This window comes from Pseudophryne corroboree, assembly GCF_028390025.1.
Source record: "Pseudophryne corroboree isolate aPseCor3 chromosome 3 unlocalized genomic scaffold, aPseCor3.hap2 SUPER_3_unloc_2, whole genome shotgun sequence".
In the NCBI taxonomy this organism is placed as follows: Eukaryota; Metazoa; Chordata; class Amphibia; order Anura; family Myobatrachidae; genus Pseudophryne; species Pseudophryne corroboree.
The window spans coordinates 3,140,018-3,157,867 of record NW_026967508.1 but is presented as its reverse complement, the minus strand read 5'-3'; the positions used below and the strand labels follow the sequence as shown (position 1 = coordinate 3,157,867).

Sequence of the window (17,850 nt, the reverse complement as noted above, 5' to 3'; positions counted from 1 at the left end):
ATTCGGTGTGAATTTTGTCCCCGGATATTCCCAGGATTCCTGACGTATGTCAACCAGGTGTTCAGAATGAGGTAAAACTTGTTTAACCACCTTCTTTCGTTTGAACCTATCCGGTTTCTTAGAGACAGCCTCAGGATCATCAGACACCTGAAGAATGAGCCTAATCACTTCAATCAAATCCGGGACATCCACCAATGACTTCCCTTCCCCATCAGAAACATCTGTGTCAGTGTCTGTGGGATCAGTATATGCACCATCCTCGTCAGAGGACGTGTCTGGGATAGCAGTGGATTGGGAGGAAGTAATGGCCCTTTTAGAAGACGACTTCTTCTTAGGCGGGCGAGAGTGACACTTAGATTTAGTCAGTGACCGGTTCAAATGCTGTAACTGAGTGGAGATTTGATCTGCCCATGGCGGATTAATAGCAGGGACCATAAACTGCTGCATTGGCACAGGTGGTCCCACAGGCGGCGCCAATTTAGTTACAAGCGTATTTAACAGCGTGGAAAATGTAGCCCAAGGTGGGTCCTGTGAAGCCCCAGGTGCTACCGACCCACTGGGGGGTAAGGAACCCCCTGAACCTTAACTCTCAGCTGCCATATTATCCTCCATCACGTCCGCGGCCTCACTACCAAGCAATGTGGGAGAAGCCCCAGCGTCGTTGCCACGTGTAGCAGACATAACAATGTGCACAATATCGGGCAACCTGGTACAAGGTGTAGCAGCAATATACCCAGAAAGAACACCCGGTGAAGTGTGACTATGACAGCACAGACCGGGAGTTCAAGAGATACATGGAGTGACCATAAATCACAAGTAAAAATACACAGCAAGTATATCTTGTGATACAATCCTATATTATACAGAAAGAAACCTGATACACTTGGCCCCCTCAGGAATAGCAATATAGGAATAGCCTTCTGAGTGAAATACCCTTTAATAAGGCAACCACGCAGCAGCTACATGCACACATACATATATATATATATATATATATATATATATATATAGTCACAAGCGTACCATGCAGAAATTATGTACCATAAACTGCACGGGACTAGCAATACAAAGTAATACTCAGTATGGCTATATGAGATAATAATAGATATAACAAAACACAGTAAGCACTGGATGTATATCACAGGGTGTTTGTACCACACAACCCTGACAGTATGGACTCTTTCTTAACTAGCACAGTCACAGTGACAGGTAGAATACTTAAGTGTCCTGTAGGAAGCACAGCGCTGGCAGTCAGGTGGTTTCACAGAGGAGGATTTGCCCCAGCAGTCCCAGGAACAGCTCAGCTCTACCTGTGATGGCTGCTGGTCAGGAGTGAAGGAGAGAAATGCAGCTCCAGGGCGGGAACATTTGCAGAAATGGCGCCCTGGGGCTGGGGGGAGGGGCAACAGGTCCGACCTAATCCCACTGCTGGCATCCCCACCGGGCGCTGCGGGCAGTGAAAAGTGGGGTTTATACAATGAAAAATATAACTCAGACCTGTGTCCCTTAATTGTCCCTGGTGGCTAGTGGAGCGGCTGCCCAGTAATCAGTGTCCACGCCAGCGCGCGGCCCGCCTCATATGGCCGCGCTGGTTCACAGTAAAGTGCAGACAAAGAGACGCCTTACCTCATCCGCACCTGCAGCCCTACGATCCGGGAGGACGGCGGCATGTGTGTGACTGACCGTTTGAAGGAGCCTCCGCTGCAGTGACCCGGCAACCAGGGCGCGGGAGTATACAGCGCCGCTGGGGGTGACAGAGCTGCAGACAGAAAAGTCTATGAGACTTTACCTGCTGCAGCCATTGTAGTCTGTCAGAAGAATCTTCAGTTCTTTTCTTTAAAATAAAGCTATCAATAGGCTGCCCGAGGCAGCCCTCCTGTTAAGTGCCTGCTTACTGCATGGCACCAATTTACAAACTGAGGAACCTGTGCATGGAGGCGGGGTTATAGAGGAAGCGGCGCTGTGCATCTTGGGAACAGTCAAAAGCTTTGAGCCTGTTGGTCCCTCGGATCAAGATCCTACTCTACACCCTAATGTTAATCCTTGTGGAGCCCAGTGTACCCCACAGCAGAAAAAATAAGATATTAAACCTACCGGTAAATCTTTTTCTCCTAGTCCGTAGAGGATGCTGGGGACGCCGTAAGGACCATGGGGTATAGACGGGCTCCGCAGGAGACATGGGCACTCTAAGACTTTAGAATGGGTGTGCACTGGCTCCTCCCTCTATGCCCCTCCTCCAGACCTCAGTTAGGACTGTGCCCAGAGGAGACGGACAGTACGAGGAAAGGATTTTTGTTAATCCAAGGGCAAGAAACATACAAGCCCACACCATACATACCGTACAACCTGGTATATAATAAACCAGTTAACAGCATGAACAAAGCAGTATCAGCCAGAGAATGAACTCAACTGTAACATAACCCTTATGCATGCAATAACTATATACAAGTCTTGCAGAATTTGTCCGCACTGGGACGGGCGCCCAGCATCCTCTACGGACTAGGAGAAAAAGATTTACCGGTAGGTTTAAAATCTTATTTTCTCTTACATCCTAGAGGATGCTGGGGACTCCGTAAGGACCATGGGAATTATACCAAAGCTCCAGACCGGGCGGGAGAGTGCGGATGACTCTGAAGCACCGATTGAGCAAACATGAGGTCCTCAGCCAGGGTATCAAACTTGTAGAATTTTGCAAAAGTGTTTGAACCCGACCAAGTAGCTGCTCGGCACAGCTGTAATGCGAGATGCCTCGGGCAGCCGCCCAAGAAGAGGCCACCTTCCTAGTGGAATGGGCCTTTACCGAATTTGGTAACGGCAATCCAGCCGTAGAATGATCCTGCTGAATCGTGTTACAGATCCAGCAAGCAATAGTCTTCTTAGAAGCAAGAAGAACAGTGCCTCTGTTTTCCTAACTCGAGCCGTCCTGGCTACATACATTTTTAAGGCCCTGGCTACATCCAGGGACTTGGAATCCTCCAAGTCACCCGTAGCCACCGGCACCACAATAGGTTGGTTCACATGGAACGATGAAACCACCTTAGGTAGAAATTGAGGACGAGTTCTCAACTCCACTCGATCCACATGAAAAATCAGATAGGGGCTCTTGTGAGACAAAGCCGCCAATTCAGACACCCGCCTCACAGATGCCAAGGCCAACAACATGACCACTTTCCAAGTGAGAAATTTTAACTCCACCGTTTGACGAGGTGTAAACCAGTGTGATTTAAGGAACCGTACCACAACGTTAAGGTCCCACGATGCCACTGGGGGTACAAAAAGAGGTTGGATGTGCAGCACTCCTTTCACAAAAGTCTGGACCTCTGGGAGAGAAGCCAACTCCTTCAGAAAGAATATAGATAAGGCCGAAATCTGCACCTTAATGGAGCCTAACTTTAGGCCCATATCCATCCTGTCTGTAGAAAATGGAGAAAACGACCCAGCTGAAAATCTTCCGTAGGAGCATTCTTGGCTTCACACCAAGAAACATATTTCCTCCAGATACGGTGATAATGCCTCGCCGTTACCTTCTTCCTAGCTTTGATTAGAGTAGGGATGACCTCCCCCGGAATACCCTTCCTAGCTAGGATTTGGTGTTCAACCACCATGCCGTCAAACGCAACCGCGGTAAGTCCTGGAACACGCAGGGCCCCTGTTGTAACAGGTCCTCTCTGAGAGGAAGAGGCCACGGATCTTCTGTGAGCATTTCTTGAAGATCTGAATAACAGGCCCTTCGAGGCCAATCTGAAACAATGAGTATTGTCTGCACTCTTGTTCGTCTTACGATTCTCAATAGTTTTGAGATGAGTGGAAGAGGAGGGAACACATAGACCGACTGAAACACCCACGGCGTCACCAGGGCATCCACTGCCTGAGGGTCCCTCGACCTGGAACAAAACGTCCAAAGCTTTTTGTTGAGGCGTGACGCCATCATGTCTATTTGAGGAAGGCCCCAACGACTTGTCACCTCTGCAAAGATTTCTTGATGAAGTCCACTCTCCTGGATGGAGATCGTGTCTGCTGAGGAAGTCTGCTTCCCAGTTGTCTACTCCCGGGATGAAGACTGCTGACAGAGCGCTTACATGATTTTCCACCCAGCGAAGAATCCTGGTGGCTTCTGCCATTGCTGCTCTGCTCCTTGTCCCGCCTTGGCGGTTTACATGCGCCACGGCTGTGACGTTGTCTGACTGAATCAGCATGGGTAGGTTGCGAAGAAGATTCCCCGCTTGCTGTAGGCCATTGTATACGGCCCTTAAGTCCAGCACATTGATGTGTAGACAAGCCTCCTGGCTTGACCATATTCCCTGAAAATTTCTTCCTTGTGTGACTGCTCCCCATCCTCGGAGGCTCGCGTCCGTGGTCACAAGAACCCAATCTTGAATGCCGAACCTGTGACCCTCTAGGAGGTGAGCACTCTGAAGCCACCACAGGAGAGAGACCCTGGCCCTGGGGGACAGGCTTTCCTCCGATGCATTTGTAGATGGGACCCTGACCACTTGTCCAGAAGGTCCCACTGAAAAGTTCTCGCATGGAACCTGCCGAACGGAATTGCCTCGTAGGCCGCCACCATCTTTCCCAATACTCGAGTGCATTGATGAACAGACACTCTTTTTGGTTTTAGCAGGTCCTTGACCATGTTCTGGAGTTCCTGGGCTTTTACCATCGGGAGAAAAACCCTCTTTTTTTCCGTGTCCAGAACCATGCCCAAAAATGACAGCCGAGTTGTCGGAACCAACTGCGACTTTGGTAGATTTAGAATCCAGCCGTGTTTTTGTAGTACTCTCAGGGAGAGAGACACGCTCTTTAGTAACTGATCTCTCAATCTTGCCTTTATCAGGAGATCGCCCAAGTACGGGATAATTGTGACTCTCTGCCTGCGCAGGAGCACCATCATTTCCGTCATCACCTTGGTGAAAATTCTCGGGGCCGTGGAAAGCAGAAACGGCAACGTCTGAAACTGGTAATGACAGTCCTGTACAGCGAATCTCAGGTACGCCTGATGAGGAGGATATATGGAGACATGAAGGTATGCATCCTTTATGTCTAGTGACACCATAAAATCCCCCCCTTCCAGGCTGGAGATCACTGCCCGGAATGATTTCATCTTGAATTTGAACTTCTTCAAATATAGGTTTAGAGATTTTAGAATCAGAATTGGTCTGACAGAACCGTCCGGCTTCGGGACCACAAACAGGGTCGAATAAAACCCTTTTCCCTGTTGCTCTAGGGGAACCTTGACAACCACCTGTTGTTGACACAGTTTTTGTATGGCAGCTGAAACTGTTTCCCTCCCTGGGGGAGAAGCTGGCAAGGCCGATTTGAAAAATCGTTGTGGAGGCACATCTTCGAACTCCAGTTTGTAGCTTTGGGATACAATTTTGATTACCCAAGGATCCAAATCCGACTGAACCCAGACCTGGCTGAAGAGACGAAGATGTGCCCCCACCGGTGCGGACTCCCGCAGCGGAGCCCCAGCGTCATGCAGTGGATTTTGTAGAGGCCAGGGAGGATTTTTGTTCCTGGGAACTAGCCGTAGCTGGTGCTCTTTTCCCTCTACCTCTGGCGAGGAAGGAAGAGCCCCAACCCTTTCTGAACTTATGCGACCGAAAGGACTGCATCTGGTATTGAGGTGTTTTTTTTTGCTGTGGGGGCACATAAGGCAAAAAAGAAGACTTACCCGCGGTAGCTGTGGAAACCAGGTCCGCGAGGCCCTCCCCAAATAAAACTTCACCTTTGTAAGGCAAAGCCTCCATATGTCTCTTTGAATCAGCATCACCTGTCCATTGACGGGTCCATAGGGACCTTCTAGCAGAAACTGCCATGGCATTGGCTCTTGAACCCAACAGCCCAATATCTCTCGCAGCCTCTCTCATATATAGCGCTGCGTCCTTAATGTGACCCAAGGTCAACAAAATACTATCCTTATCTAAGGTGTCAATGTCCGAAGACAAGTTATCTACCCACGCTGCAATTGCACTACCAACCCACGCCGACGCTACTGCAGGCCTGAGTAGGGCTCCCGTATGCGCATAAAATTGATTTTAAGGTAGTTTCCTGCCTGCGATCCGCAGGATCCTTTAGGGCCGTCGTGTCCAGGGACGGTACGCCACCTTTTTGGATAAGCGCGTCAAAGCCTTGTCCACCGTGGGCGAGGATTCCCACCATAGCCTGTCCTTTGTGGGGAAAGGATATGCCATAATAATTCTCTTGGGAACCTGCAGTCTCTTGTCTGGAGTTTCCCAAGCTTTCTCAAATAAAGCGTTCAGCTCATGAGATGGGGGAAACGTTACCTCAGGTTTCTTCCCCTTAAACATGCAGACCCTCGTGTCAGGGACAGAAGGGTCCTCTGTGATATGTAATACATCTTTTATTGCAATAATCATATATTGAATACTTTTGGCCACTCTTGGGTGTAACCTCGCATCATCATAGTCGACACTGGCGTTAGAATCCGTGTCAGTATCAGTGTCTGCTACCTGGGAAAAGGGACGTTTATAGGACCCTGAAGGGTCTTGTGATACAGCCAAAGCCATGGATTGACTCCCTGTTTTGTCCCTGGTCTCAGGTTTGTCCAATCTCTTATGTAATAAAGTCACATTAGCATTTAACACATTCCACATGACCAACCAATCCGGTGTCGGCTGTGCCAACGGAGACACCACCACCATCTGCTCTGCATCCTCCCTAGACGAGTCTTCCGCTTCAGACATGTCGACACACACGTACGGACACCCCCACACACACTGGGATATATGAATATGGGGACACGCCCAATAAGGCCCTTTGGAGAGACAGAGAGAGAGTATGCCAGCACACACCCAGCACCACTAGACACTGAAAACACAGTCCCAGCCTATACAGCGCTTTTATGTATAAATGATTTGCGCCAAATAAATGTGCCCCCCCCCCCCCCCCCCCCTGTTTTTTATCCCGTTACTTGGTTCAGCAGGAGAGAGTCTGGGAGCAGCTTCTCTGTAGCATGCTGTGGAGAAAATGGCGCTGGTTAGTGCTGGAGGATCAAGCCCCGCCCCCTCGACGGCGGGCTTCGGTCCCGCTCAATTTTTTTATACTGGGTTTTATACTATACTGCCTCCGCAGTATCTGAGCCTGGTGCCAGTCTTATTTGAGGTAAATATTGCTGCCCAGTGCGCCCCCCCCCCTGCGCCCTTGCTGTGCCGTGTGTGTGTGTGTGTGTGTGTGTGTGTGTGTGTGTGTGTGTGTGTGAGCAATGGCTGCGCGGTACCTCAGTGAAGATCTGAAGTCTTCTGCCACCTGTGAAGTCTTCTTTCTTCCTATACTCACCCAGCTTCTATCTTCTGGCTCTGTGAGGAGGACGGCGGCGCGGCTCCGGGACGAACAGCGAGGACGACACCTGTGTTCCGACCCTCTGGAGCTAATGGTGTCCAGTAGCCTAAGACGCAGAGCCTATCAGTAAAGTAGGTCTGCTTCTCTCCCCTCAGTCCCACGAATGAGGGAGCCTGTTGCCTGCAGTGCTCCCTGAAAATAAAAAACCTAACAAAAGTCTTTTCAGAGAAACTCAGTAGAGCTCCCCTGCAGTGCACCCAGTCTCCTCTGGGCACAGGATCTAACTGAGGTCTGGAGGAGGGGCATAGAGGGAGGAGCCAGTGCACACCTAGTCTAAAGTCTTAAGAGTGCCCACGTCTCCTGCGGAGCCCGTCTGTACCCCATGGTCCTTACGGAGTCCCCAGCATCCTCTAGGACGTAAGAGAAATAATAAGATTTTACTCACCGGTAAATCTATTTCTCGTAGTCCGTAGTGGATGCTGGGAACTCCGTAAGGACCATGGGGAATAGCGGCTCCGCAGGAGACTGGGCACAACTAAAAGAAAGCTTTTAGACTACCTGGTGTGCACTGGCTCCTCCCACTATGACCCTCCTCCAAGCCTCAGTTAGGATACTGTGCCCCGAAGAGCTGACACAATAAGGAAGGATTTTGAATCCCGGGTAAGACTCATACCAGCCACACCAGTCACACCGTATAACTTGTGATAAGAAACCCAGTTAACAGTATGATAACAATGGAGCCTCTGAACAGATGGCTCTCAACAATAACCCTTTAGTTAAGCAATAACTATATACAAGTATTGCAGACAATCCGCACTTGGGATGGGCGCCCAGCATCCACTACGGACTAGGAGAAATAGATTTACCGGTGAGTAAAATCTTATTTTCTCTGACGTCCTAGTGGATGCTGGGAACTCCGTAAGGACCATGGGGATTATACCAAAGCTCCCAAACGGGCGGGAGAGTGCGGATGACTCTGCAGCACCGAATGAGAGAACTCCAGGTCCTCCTCAGCCAGGGTATCAAATTTGTAGAATTTTGCAAACGTGTTTGACCCTGACCAAGTAGCAGCTCGGCAAAGTTGTAGAGCCGAGACCCCTCGGGCAGCCGCCCAAGACGAGCCCACCTTACTCGTGGAATGGGCTTTTACTGATTTAGGATGCGCAAGCTGAATTGTGCTACAAATCCAGCGAGCAATAGTCTGCTTAGAAGCATGAGCACCCAGCTTGTTGGGTGCGTACAGGATAAATAGCAAGTCAGTTTTCCTGACTCTAGCCGTCCTGGAAACATAATTTTTCAGGGCCCTGACTACGTCCAGTAACTTGGAATCCTCCAAGTGCCTAGTAGCCGCAGGCACCACAATAGGTTGGTTCAAATGAAAAGCTGATACCACCTTCGGGAGAAACTGAGGACGAGTCCTCAACTCTGCCCAATCCATATGGAAAATCAGATAAGGGCTTTTACATGACAAAGCCGCCAACTCTGACACACGACTGGCCGAAGCCAAGGCCAACAGCATGACCACTTTCCACGTGAGATATTTAAAATCCACGGTTTTAAGTGGCTCAAACCAATGTGACTTTAGGAAACTCAACACCACGTTGAGATCCCAAGGTGCCACTGGGGCCACAAAAGGGGGCTGAATATGCAGCACTCCCTTTACAAAAGTCTGAACTTCAGGCAGCGAAGCCAGTTCTTTCTGGAAGAAAATCGACAGAGCCGAAATTTGGACCTTAATGGAACCTAATTTTAGGCCCATAGTCACCCCTGACTGTAGGAAGTGCAGGAAACGACCCAGCTGAAATTCCTCCGTTGGGGCCTTCCTGGCCTCACACCAAGCAACATATTTCCGCCATATGCGGTGATAGTGTTTTGCAGTAACATCCTTCCTAGCTTTAATCAGCGTAGGAATGACTTCCTCCGGAATGCCCTTTTCCTTTAGGATTCGGTGTTCAACCGCCATGCCGTCAAACGCAGCCGCGGTAAGTCTTGGAACAGACAGGGCCCCTGCTGTAGCAGATCCTGTCTGAGCGGTAGAGGCCATGGGTCCTCTGATACCATTTCTTGAAGTTCTGGGTACCAAGCTCTTCTTGGCCAATCCGGAACCACGAGTATCGTCCTTACTCCTCGTCTTCTTATTATTCTCAGTACCTTTGGTATGAGAGGCAGAGGAAGGAACACATAAACCGACTGGTACACCCACGGTGTCACTAGAGCGTCCACAGCTATTGCTTGAGGGTCCCTTGACCTGGCGCAATATATCTCTAGCTTCTTGTTTAAGCGGGACACCATCATGTCCACCTGTGGCCTTTCCCAACGGTTTACCAGCAATTGGAAGACTTCTGGATGAAGTCCCCACTCTCCCGGGTGTAGGTCGTGTCTGCTAAGGAAGTCTGTTTCCCAGTTGTCCACTCCCGGAATGAACACTGCTGACAGTGCTAACACGTGATTTTCCGCCCATCGGAGAATCCTTGTGGCTTCTGCCATCGCCATCCTGCTTCTTGTGCCGCCCTGTCTGTTTACATGGGCGACTGCCGTGATGTTGTCTGATTGGATCAGTACTGGCCGGTTTTGAAGCAAGGGCCTTGCCTGACTTAGGGCATTGTAAATGGCCCTCAGTTCCAGAATATTTATGTGTAGAGAAGTCTCTTGACTTGACCAAAGTCCTTGGAAGTTTCTTCCCTGTGTGACTGCCCCCCAGCCTCGAAGGCTGGCATCCATGGTCACCAGGACCCAGTCCTGTATGCCGAACCTGCGGCCCTCTTGAAGATGAGCACTCTGCAGCCACCACAGCAAAGATACCCTGGTCCTTGGAGACAGGGTTATCAGCCGATGCATCTGAAGATGCGAGCCGGACCACTTGTCCAACAGGTCCCACTGAAAAGTTCTTGCATGGAACCTGCCGAATGGAATTGCTTCGTAGGAAGCCACCATTTTTCCCAGGACTCGCGTGCAGTGATGCACTGATACCTGTTTTGGCTTCAGGAGGTCTCTGACTAGAGATGACAGCTCCTTGGCTTTCTCCTCCGGGAGAAACACTTTTTTCTGGTTTGTGTCCAGAACCATCCCCAGGAACAGTAGACATGTGGTAGGAACCAGCTGTGACTTTGGAATGTTTAGAATCCATCCGTGCTGTTGTAGCACTTCCCGAGATAATGCTACCCCGGCCGACAACTGCTCCTTGGACCTCACCTTTATAAGGAGATCGTCCAAGTACGGGATAATTAAAACTCCCTTTTTTCGAAGGAGTATCATCATTTCTGCCATTACCTTCGTAAACACCCTTGGTGCGGTGGACAGTCCAAACGGCAGTTTCTGGAATTGGTAATGGCAATCCTGTACCACAAATCTGAGGTACTCCTGGTGAGGATGGTAAATGGGAACATGCAGGTAAGCATCCTTGATGTCCAAGGATACCATGTAATCCGCCTCGTCCAGGCTTGCAATAACCGCCCTGAGCGATTCCATCTTGAACTTGAATTTCGTTATGTATGTGTTCAAGGATTTTAAATTTAAAATGGGTCTGACCGAACCGTCCGGTTTCGGCACCACAAACAGAGTGGAATAGTAACCCCGTCCTTGTTGAAGTAGGGGCACCTTGACTATCACCTGCTGGGAATACAGCTTGTGAATTGCCTCTAGCACAGCCTCCCTGCCTGAGGGAGTTGTCGGTAAGGCAGATTTGAGGAAACGGCGTGGGGGAGACGTCTCGAATTCCAGCCTGTACCCCTGAGATACTATTTGAAGGATCCAGGGATCCACCTGTGAGCGAGCCTACTGATCGCTGAAATTTTTGAGGCGGCCCCCCACTGTACCTGGCTCCGCCTGTGGAGCCCCACCGCCATGCGGTGGACTTGGAAGAAGCGGGGGAGGACTTTTGTTCCTGAGAACCTGCTGCTTGTGGCAGACTTTTGCCTCTACCTCTGCCCTTGGGCAGAAAGGACCCGCCTTTCCCCCGCCTGCTTTTCTGGGGTCGAAAGGACTGTACCTGATAATACGGCGCTTTCTTAGGTTGTGAGGGAACATGGGGCAAAAAAGCTGACTTCCCAGCTGTTGCTGTGGAAACTAGGTCCGAGAGACCATCCCCGAACAACTCCTCACCCTTATTAGGCAAAACTTCCATGTGCCTTTTAGAATCTGCATCCCCTGTCCACTGCAGAGTCCATAAGCCTCTCCTAGCAGAAATGGACATTGCACTTATCTTAGATGCCAGCCGGCAGATCTCCCTCTGTGCATCTCTCATGTATAAGACAGAGTCTTTTATATGCTCTATGGTTAGCAGAATAGTGTCCCTGTCTAGGGTGTCAATATTTTCCGACAGGGAGTCTGACCACGCCGCAGCAGCACTGCACATCCATGCTGACGCAATAGCTGGTCTCAATATAATGCCTGAGTGTGTATATACAGACTTCAGGATGGCCTCCTGCTTCCTTATCAGCAGGCTCCTTGAAAGCGGCCGTATCCGGGGACGGTAGTGCCACCTTTTTTGATAAGCGTGTGAGCGCTTTATCCACCCTAGGTGGTGTTTCCCAACGTGACACCTATCCTCTGGCGGGAAAGGGTACGCCATAAGTAACTTTTTAGAGATTACCAATTTCTTATCGGAAAAAGCCCACGCTTCGTCACACACTTCATTTAATTCTTCAGATGGGGGAAAAACTACTGGAAGTTTTTTCTCTCCAAACATAATACCCTTTTTTGTGGTACCTGGGGTAATATCAGAAATGTGTAATACCTCTTTCATAGCCTCAATCATGTAACGAATGGCCCTACTGGACATTAAAGTAGTCTCATCGTCGTCGACACTGGTATCTGAATCCGTGTCAACATCCGTGTCTGCCATCTGAGGTAGCGGGCGTTTTAGAGCCCCTAATGGCTTTTGAGGCGTCTGGGCAGGCACGAGTTTAGAAGCCGGCTATCCCGCATTTGGCATGTCGTCAAATTTCTTATGTAAGGAGTCGACACTAGCTCGTAATTCCTTCCATAAATCCATCCATTCAGGTGTCTGCCCCGCAGGGGGTGACATCACATTTACAGGCATTTGCTCTGCCTCCACATAACTCTCCTCATCAAACATGTCGACACAGCCGTACCGACACACCGCACACACACAGGGAATGCTCTGATTGAAGACAGGACCCCACAAAAAGCCCTTTGGGGAGCCAGAGAGAGAGTATGCCAGCACACACCAGAGCGCTATATAATGCAGGGACTAACTGAATTATGACCCCTTATAGCTGCTTATTGTATTAAACTGGGCCTAAATTTAGTGCCCCCCCTATCTTTTTTACCCTTTCTGTAGTGTAGACTGCAGGGGAGAGCCAGGAAGCTTCCTTCCAGCGGAGCTGTGAGGGAAAAATGGCGCCAGTCTGCTGAGGGAGATAGCTCCGCCCCTTTTTCGCTGACTTTTCTCCCGCTTTTTTATGGATTCTGGCAGGGGTAATTATCACATATGTAGCCTCTGGGGCTATATATTGTGATTGTTTAGCCAGCCAAGGTGTTTTTATTGCTGCTCAGGGCGCCCCCCCCCCAGCGCCCTACACCCTCAGTGACCGGAGTGTGAAGTGTGTATGAGGAGCAATGGCGCACAGCTGCAGTGCTGTGCGCAACCTTGGTGAAGACAGAAGTCTTCATGCCGCCGATTTTCCGGACCTCTTCTTGCTTCTGGCTCTGTAAGGGGGACGGCGGTGCGGCTCCGGGACCGAACACCAAGGACGGGTCCTGCGGTCGATCCCTCTGGAGCTAATGGTGTCCAGTAGCCTAAGAAGCCCAAGCTAGCTGCAAGCAGGTAGGTTCGCTTCTTCTCCCCTTAGTTCCTCGGTGCAGTGAGTCTGTTGCCAGCAGGTCTCACTGTAAAATAAAAAACCTAAAATATACTTTCTCTCTAGGAGCTCAGGAGAGCCCCTAGTGTGCATCCAGCTCGTCCGGGCACAAAAATCTAACTGAGGCTTGGAGGAGGGTCATAGTGGGAGGAGCCAGTGCACACCAGGTAGTCTAAAAGCTTTCTTTTATTTGTGCCCAGTCTCCTGCGGAGCCGCTATTCCCCATGGTCCTTACGGAGTTCCCAGCATCCACTAGGACATCAGAGAAATTATCATGTTACCGACTGTGAAGCCGAAAAGATGATTTTGGAACTTCAGTAGTCACAGCTAGCATTTCCCAGCCACCGTGCATTAATAGACTCATATGTATGGTTACAATGCACAGTAGGAAAGGAGGGAAATTATGAGGGCTTCCAGAAAATTAGTAGCTTCCAGAGCGATTAAGGGCCTGATTCTGGAAATTGAAGGATTGTGAAAGTGACTGGATGAGGGGGGATAGGAGCAGAGACAAGGGTGACACATCAGTCTGGGGGTAACAAAGGAAACTTAAAGAGGGAGAAGGTGGGAGCAGAGGGAATGAGGGCTGTATAGTAAGAATGGTTAGCGAGTGATAGCGCCATGCTATAGGTTTCAGCAATGAGAGCGCAACTTCTTCCATCGGCAGGAGACCACTGATGGATAAGGCAGGTACATGGATAATCAATCAGAAATCCAAAGCATGGAAATGAATGGATGTCCAAAACACAAAGCCAGGAAAGAAAGCCAGGGGACTCCGTGGCAGAGGGGTGGTCACTCCGGCCCAGCTCCAAAGACCAGGAAACCCTGAAGCAGAAGCAGGGGGTGGTATTCATATCACCACCGGTCAACTGACCGACAGTCACATGACCTCCTCCAACAGCCCGACGGGTCACTGTCCCGATGGTCGGCATGCCGACCAACAGGGACTATTTCCACTCGTGGGTGTCCACGACACCCATAGAGTGGGAACATAACCGCAGCGTGGCGAGCGCAGCGTGGCGAGCGCAGCGAGCCCGCAAGGGGCTTGCTGCACTCGCCCCTCCCCGCCGGGATCCCGGCGTCGGTAAGCTGACCGGCGGTCAGGAGACCGCCGGTCAGCCGTACTACACCCGAAGCAGGCAGCGGGTAAAGAAGTCTGCGAGTGCAATCTTCAGGTGGCATGCGGGGCCTCATGTCCAGCCTTATGTCGCCGCAACCTGCACGGGATTGGCTGAGGTCAGGGAGTGAGTAGATGGGAAATGGTTGGCTGATGGTAACAGAGTGTGTGTGTGTGTGTGTGTGTGTGTGTGTGTGTGTGTGTGTACACACACACACATATATATTAAACAACTGTAAGCACTAATTCACATCTAAAAAGTGCAAATTAATGTTAAAATGTATTATACTGTGTATGAGGGAATAACATTACACAGACAGGAGACACCAGAGTCTGCTCCATCTGTACAGTGTATGAGGGAATAACATCACACATACAGGAGACACCAGAGTCTGCTCCATCTGTACAGTGTATGAGGGAATAACATTACACAAACAGGAGACAGCATAGTCTGCTCCATCTGTACATCACAGTTCCGGGGACAGAATGAGCAGCAATGAGACCCGTATTACCTGCTGCTGCCGCCTCCCCATGTGTCACCCGGAGGATAGCATCGGGAATGAGACACAATCGTCACTCATTCTATGTTACTGGTTATAATATCGCTTCTCCTCTCCTCCGGAAACTGTTACACACAACTACTGGCGTGTGAGGTGTACAGCAGAAGGGCTGCAATAAAATGGCCGCCGCCGTGTATGTAACTGGAGAAACATCTGCCTGCCCCTTTTACATGACAGCAGCGGTCAGAGGGGGGCGTGGCTATGCAAATAAGAGGGCGCGGCTTCAGAAGATGTGACTGGCCTAAATCTGTTGCGTTCCTGCCTCATCATGTGATACAAGGAGGGTAGATGCTAGATCCAAGTGGCCTAATGGACCTATTATGTCAGTACAGGGAGGGGAGAGGCAGCATGTTATACTCTCATACACAGTCTGCCATTATATCACATTACTACACCCCAATACCTAATACTAATAATGTATAGTATATTATTATTACCACCTGTACTGTTATATCCCAGATTACCGGCATGCTGGTACACCTCATACTAATAATGTATAGTGTATGTATTATTATTACCACCTGTACTGTTATATCCCAGATTACCAGCATGCTGGTACACCTCATACTAATAATGTATAGTGTATGTATTATTATTACCACCTGTACTGTTATACCCCAGATTACCGGCATGCTGGTACACCTCATACTAATAATGTATAGTGGTGGTCATTCCGAGTTGTTCGCTCTGTATTTTTCTTCGCATTGCAGCGATTTTCCGCTTATTGCGCATGCGCAATGTTCGCACTGCGACTGCGCCAAGTAAATTTGCTATGAAGTTAGGTATTTTACTCATGGCTTTTTCTTTGTTCTGGTGATCGTAATGTGATTGACAGGAAGTGGGTGTTTCTGGGCGGAAACTGGCCGTTTTATGGGTGTGTGTGAAAAAACGCTACCGTTTCTGGGAAAAACGCGGGAGTGGCTGGAGAAACGGAGGAGTGTCTGGGCGAACGCTGGGTGTGTTTGTGACGTCAAACCAGGAACGACAAGCACTGAACTGATCGCAGATGCCGAGTAAATCTGGAGCTACTCAGAAACTGCTACGAGGTGTGTAATCGCAATATTGCGAATCCGTCGGTCGCAATTTTAAGAAGCTAAGATTCACTCCCAGTAGGCGGCGACTTAGCGTGTGCAAAGCAGCTTGCGAGCGAACAACTCGGAATGACCACCAGTGTATGTATTATTATTACCACCTGTACTGTTATACCCCAGATTACCGACATGCTGGTACACCTCATACTAATAATGTATAGTGTATGTATTATTATTACCACCTGTACTGTTATATCCCATATTACCGGCATGCTGGTACAGCTCATACTAATAATGTATAGTGTATGTGTTATTATTACCTGTACTGTTATATCCCAGATTACCGGCATGCTGGTACACCTCATACTAATAATGTATAGTGTATGTATTATTATTATTATTATTATTACACCTGTACTGTTATACCCCAGATTACTGGCATGCTGGTATAGCTCATACTAATAATGTATAGCGTATTATTATTATTACCACCTGTACTGTTATACCGCAGATTACCGGCATGCTGGTACACCTCATACTAATAATGTATAGTATATGTATTGTTATTACCTGTACTGTTATATCCCAGATTACCGGCATGCTGGTACACCTCATACTAATAATGTATAGTGTATGTATTATTATCACCTGTACTGTTATATCCTAGATTACCGGTATGCTGGTACAGCTCATACTAATAATGTATAGTGTATGTATTATTATTACCACCTGTACTGTTATATCCCAGATTACCAGCATGATGGTACACCTCATACTAATAATGTATAGTGTATGTGTTATTATTATTACCACCTGTACTGTTATATCCCAGATTACCAGCATGCTAGTACACCTCATAATAATAATACATACACTATACATTATTAGTATGAGGTGTACTAGCATGCTGGTAATCTGGGATATAACAGTACAGGTGGTAATAATAATACATACACTATACATTATTAGTATGAGCTGTACCAGCATACCGGTAATCTAGGATATAACAGTACAGGTGATAATAATACATACACTATACATTATTAGTATGAGGTGTACCAGCATGCCGGTAATCTGGGATATAACAGTACAGGTAATAACAATACATATACCATACATTATTAGTATGAGGTGTACCAGCATACCGGTAATCTGGGATATAACAGTACAGGTGGTAATAACAATACATACACTATACATTATTAGTATGAGGTGTACCAGCATGCCGGTAATCTGCGGTATAACAGTACAGGTGGTAATAATAATAATACGCTATACATTATTAGTATGAGCTATACCAGCATGCCAGTAATCTGGGGTATAACAGTACAGGTGGTAATAATAATAATAATAATACATACACTATACATTATTAGTATGAGGTGTACCAGCATGCTGGTAATCTGGGATATAACAGTACAGGTGGTAATACTAATAATGTATAGTGACTATACATTATTAGTATTACCACCTGTACTGTTATATCCCAGATTACCAGCATGCTGGTACACCTCATACTAATAATGTATAGTGTATGTATTATTATTATTATTATTACCACCTGTACTGTTATACCCCAGATTACCGGCATGCTGGTACACCTCATACTAATAATGTATAGTATATGTATTATTATTACCACCTGTACTGTTATATCCCAGATTACTGGCATGCTGGTACAGCTCATACTAATAATGTATAGTATATGTATTATTATTACCACCTGTACTGTTATATCCCAGATTACCGGCATGCTGGTACAGCTCATACTAATAATGTATAGTATATGTATTATTATTACCACCTGTACTGTTATATCCCAGATTACCGGCATGCTGGTACACCTCATACTAATAATGTATAGCGTATGTATTATTATTACCACCTGTACTGTTATATCCCAGATTACCGGCATGCTGGTACACCTCATACTAATAATGTATAGCGTATGTATTATTATTACCACCTGTACTGTTATATCCCAGATTACCGGCATGCTGGTACACCTCATACTAATAATG

At 48.2% G+C, this 17,850-nt stretch overlaps 1 protein-coding gene across 1 annotated transcript in view; it reads right to left on the bottom strand.

Annotated features, from left to right (window-relative positions):
• Positions 1-14,949, bottom strand: part of LOC134983610 (gastrula zinc finger protein XlCGF57.1-like) — a 46,679-nt gene extending 31,730 nt beyond the window's left edge. The window contains exon 1 of the mRNA XM_063949282.1: positions 14,751-14,949. The gene's annotated coding sequence lies outside the window, so the exon portion shown is untranslated. The remainder of the gene's footprint in view (positions 1-14,750) is intronic.
• Between the last annotated feature and the right edge of the window lie 2,901 nt (positions 14,950-17,850).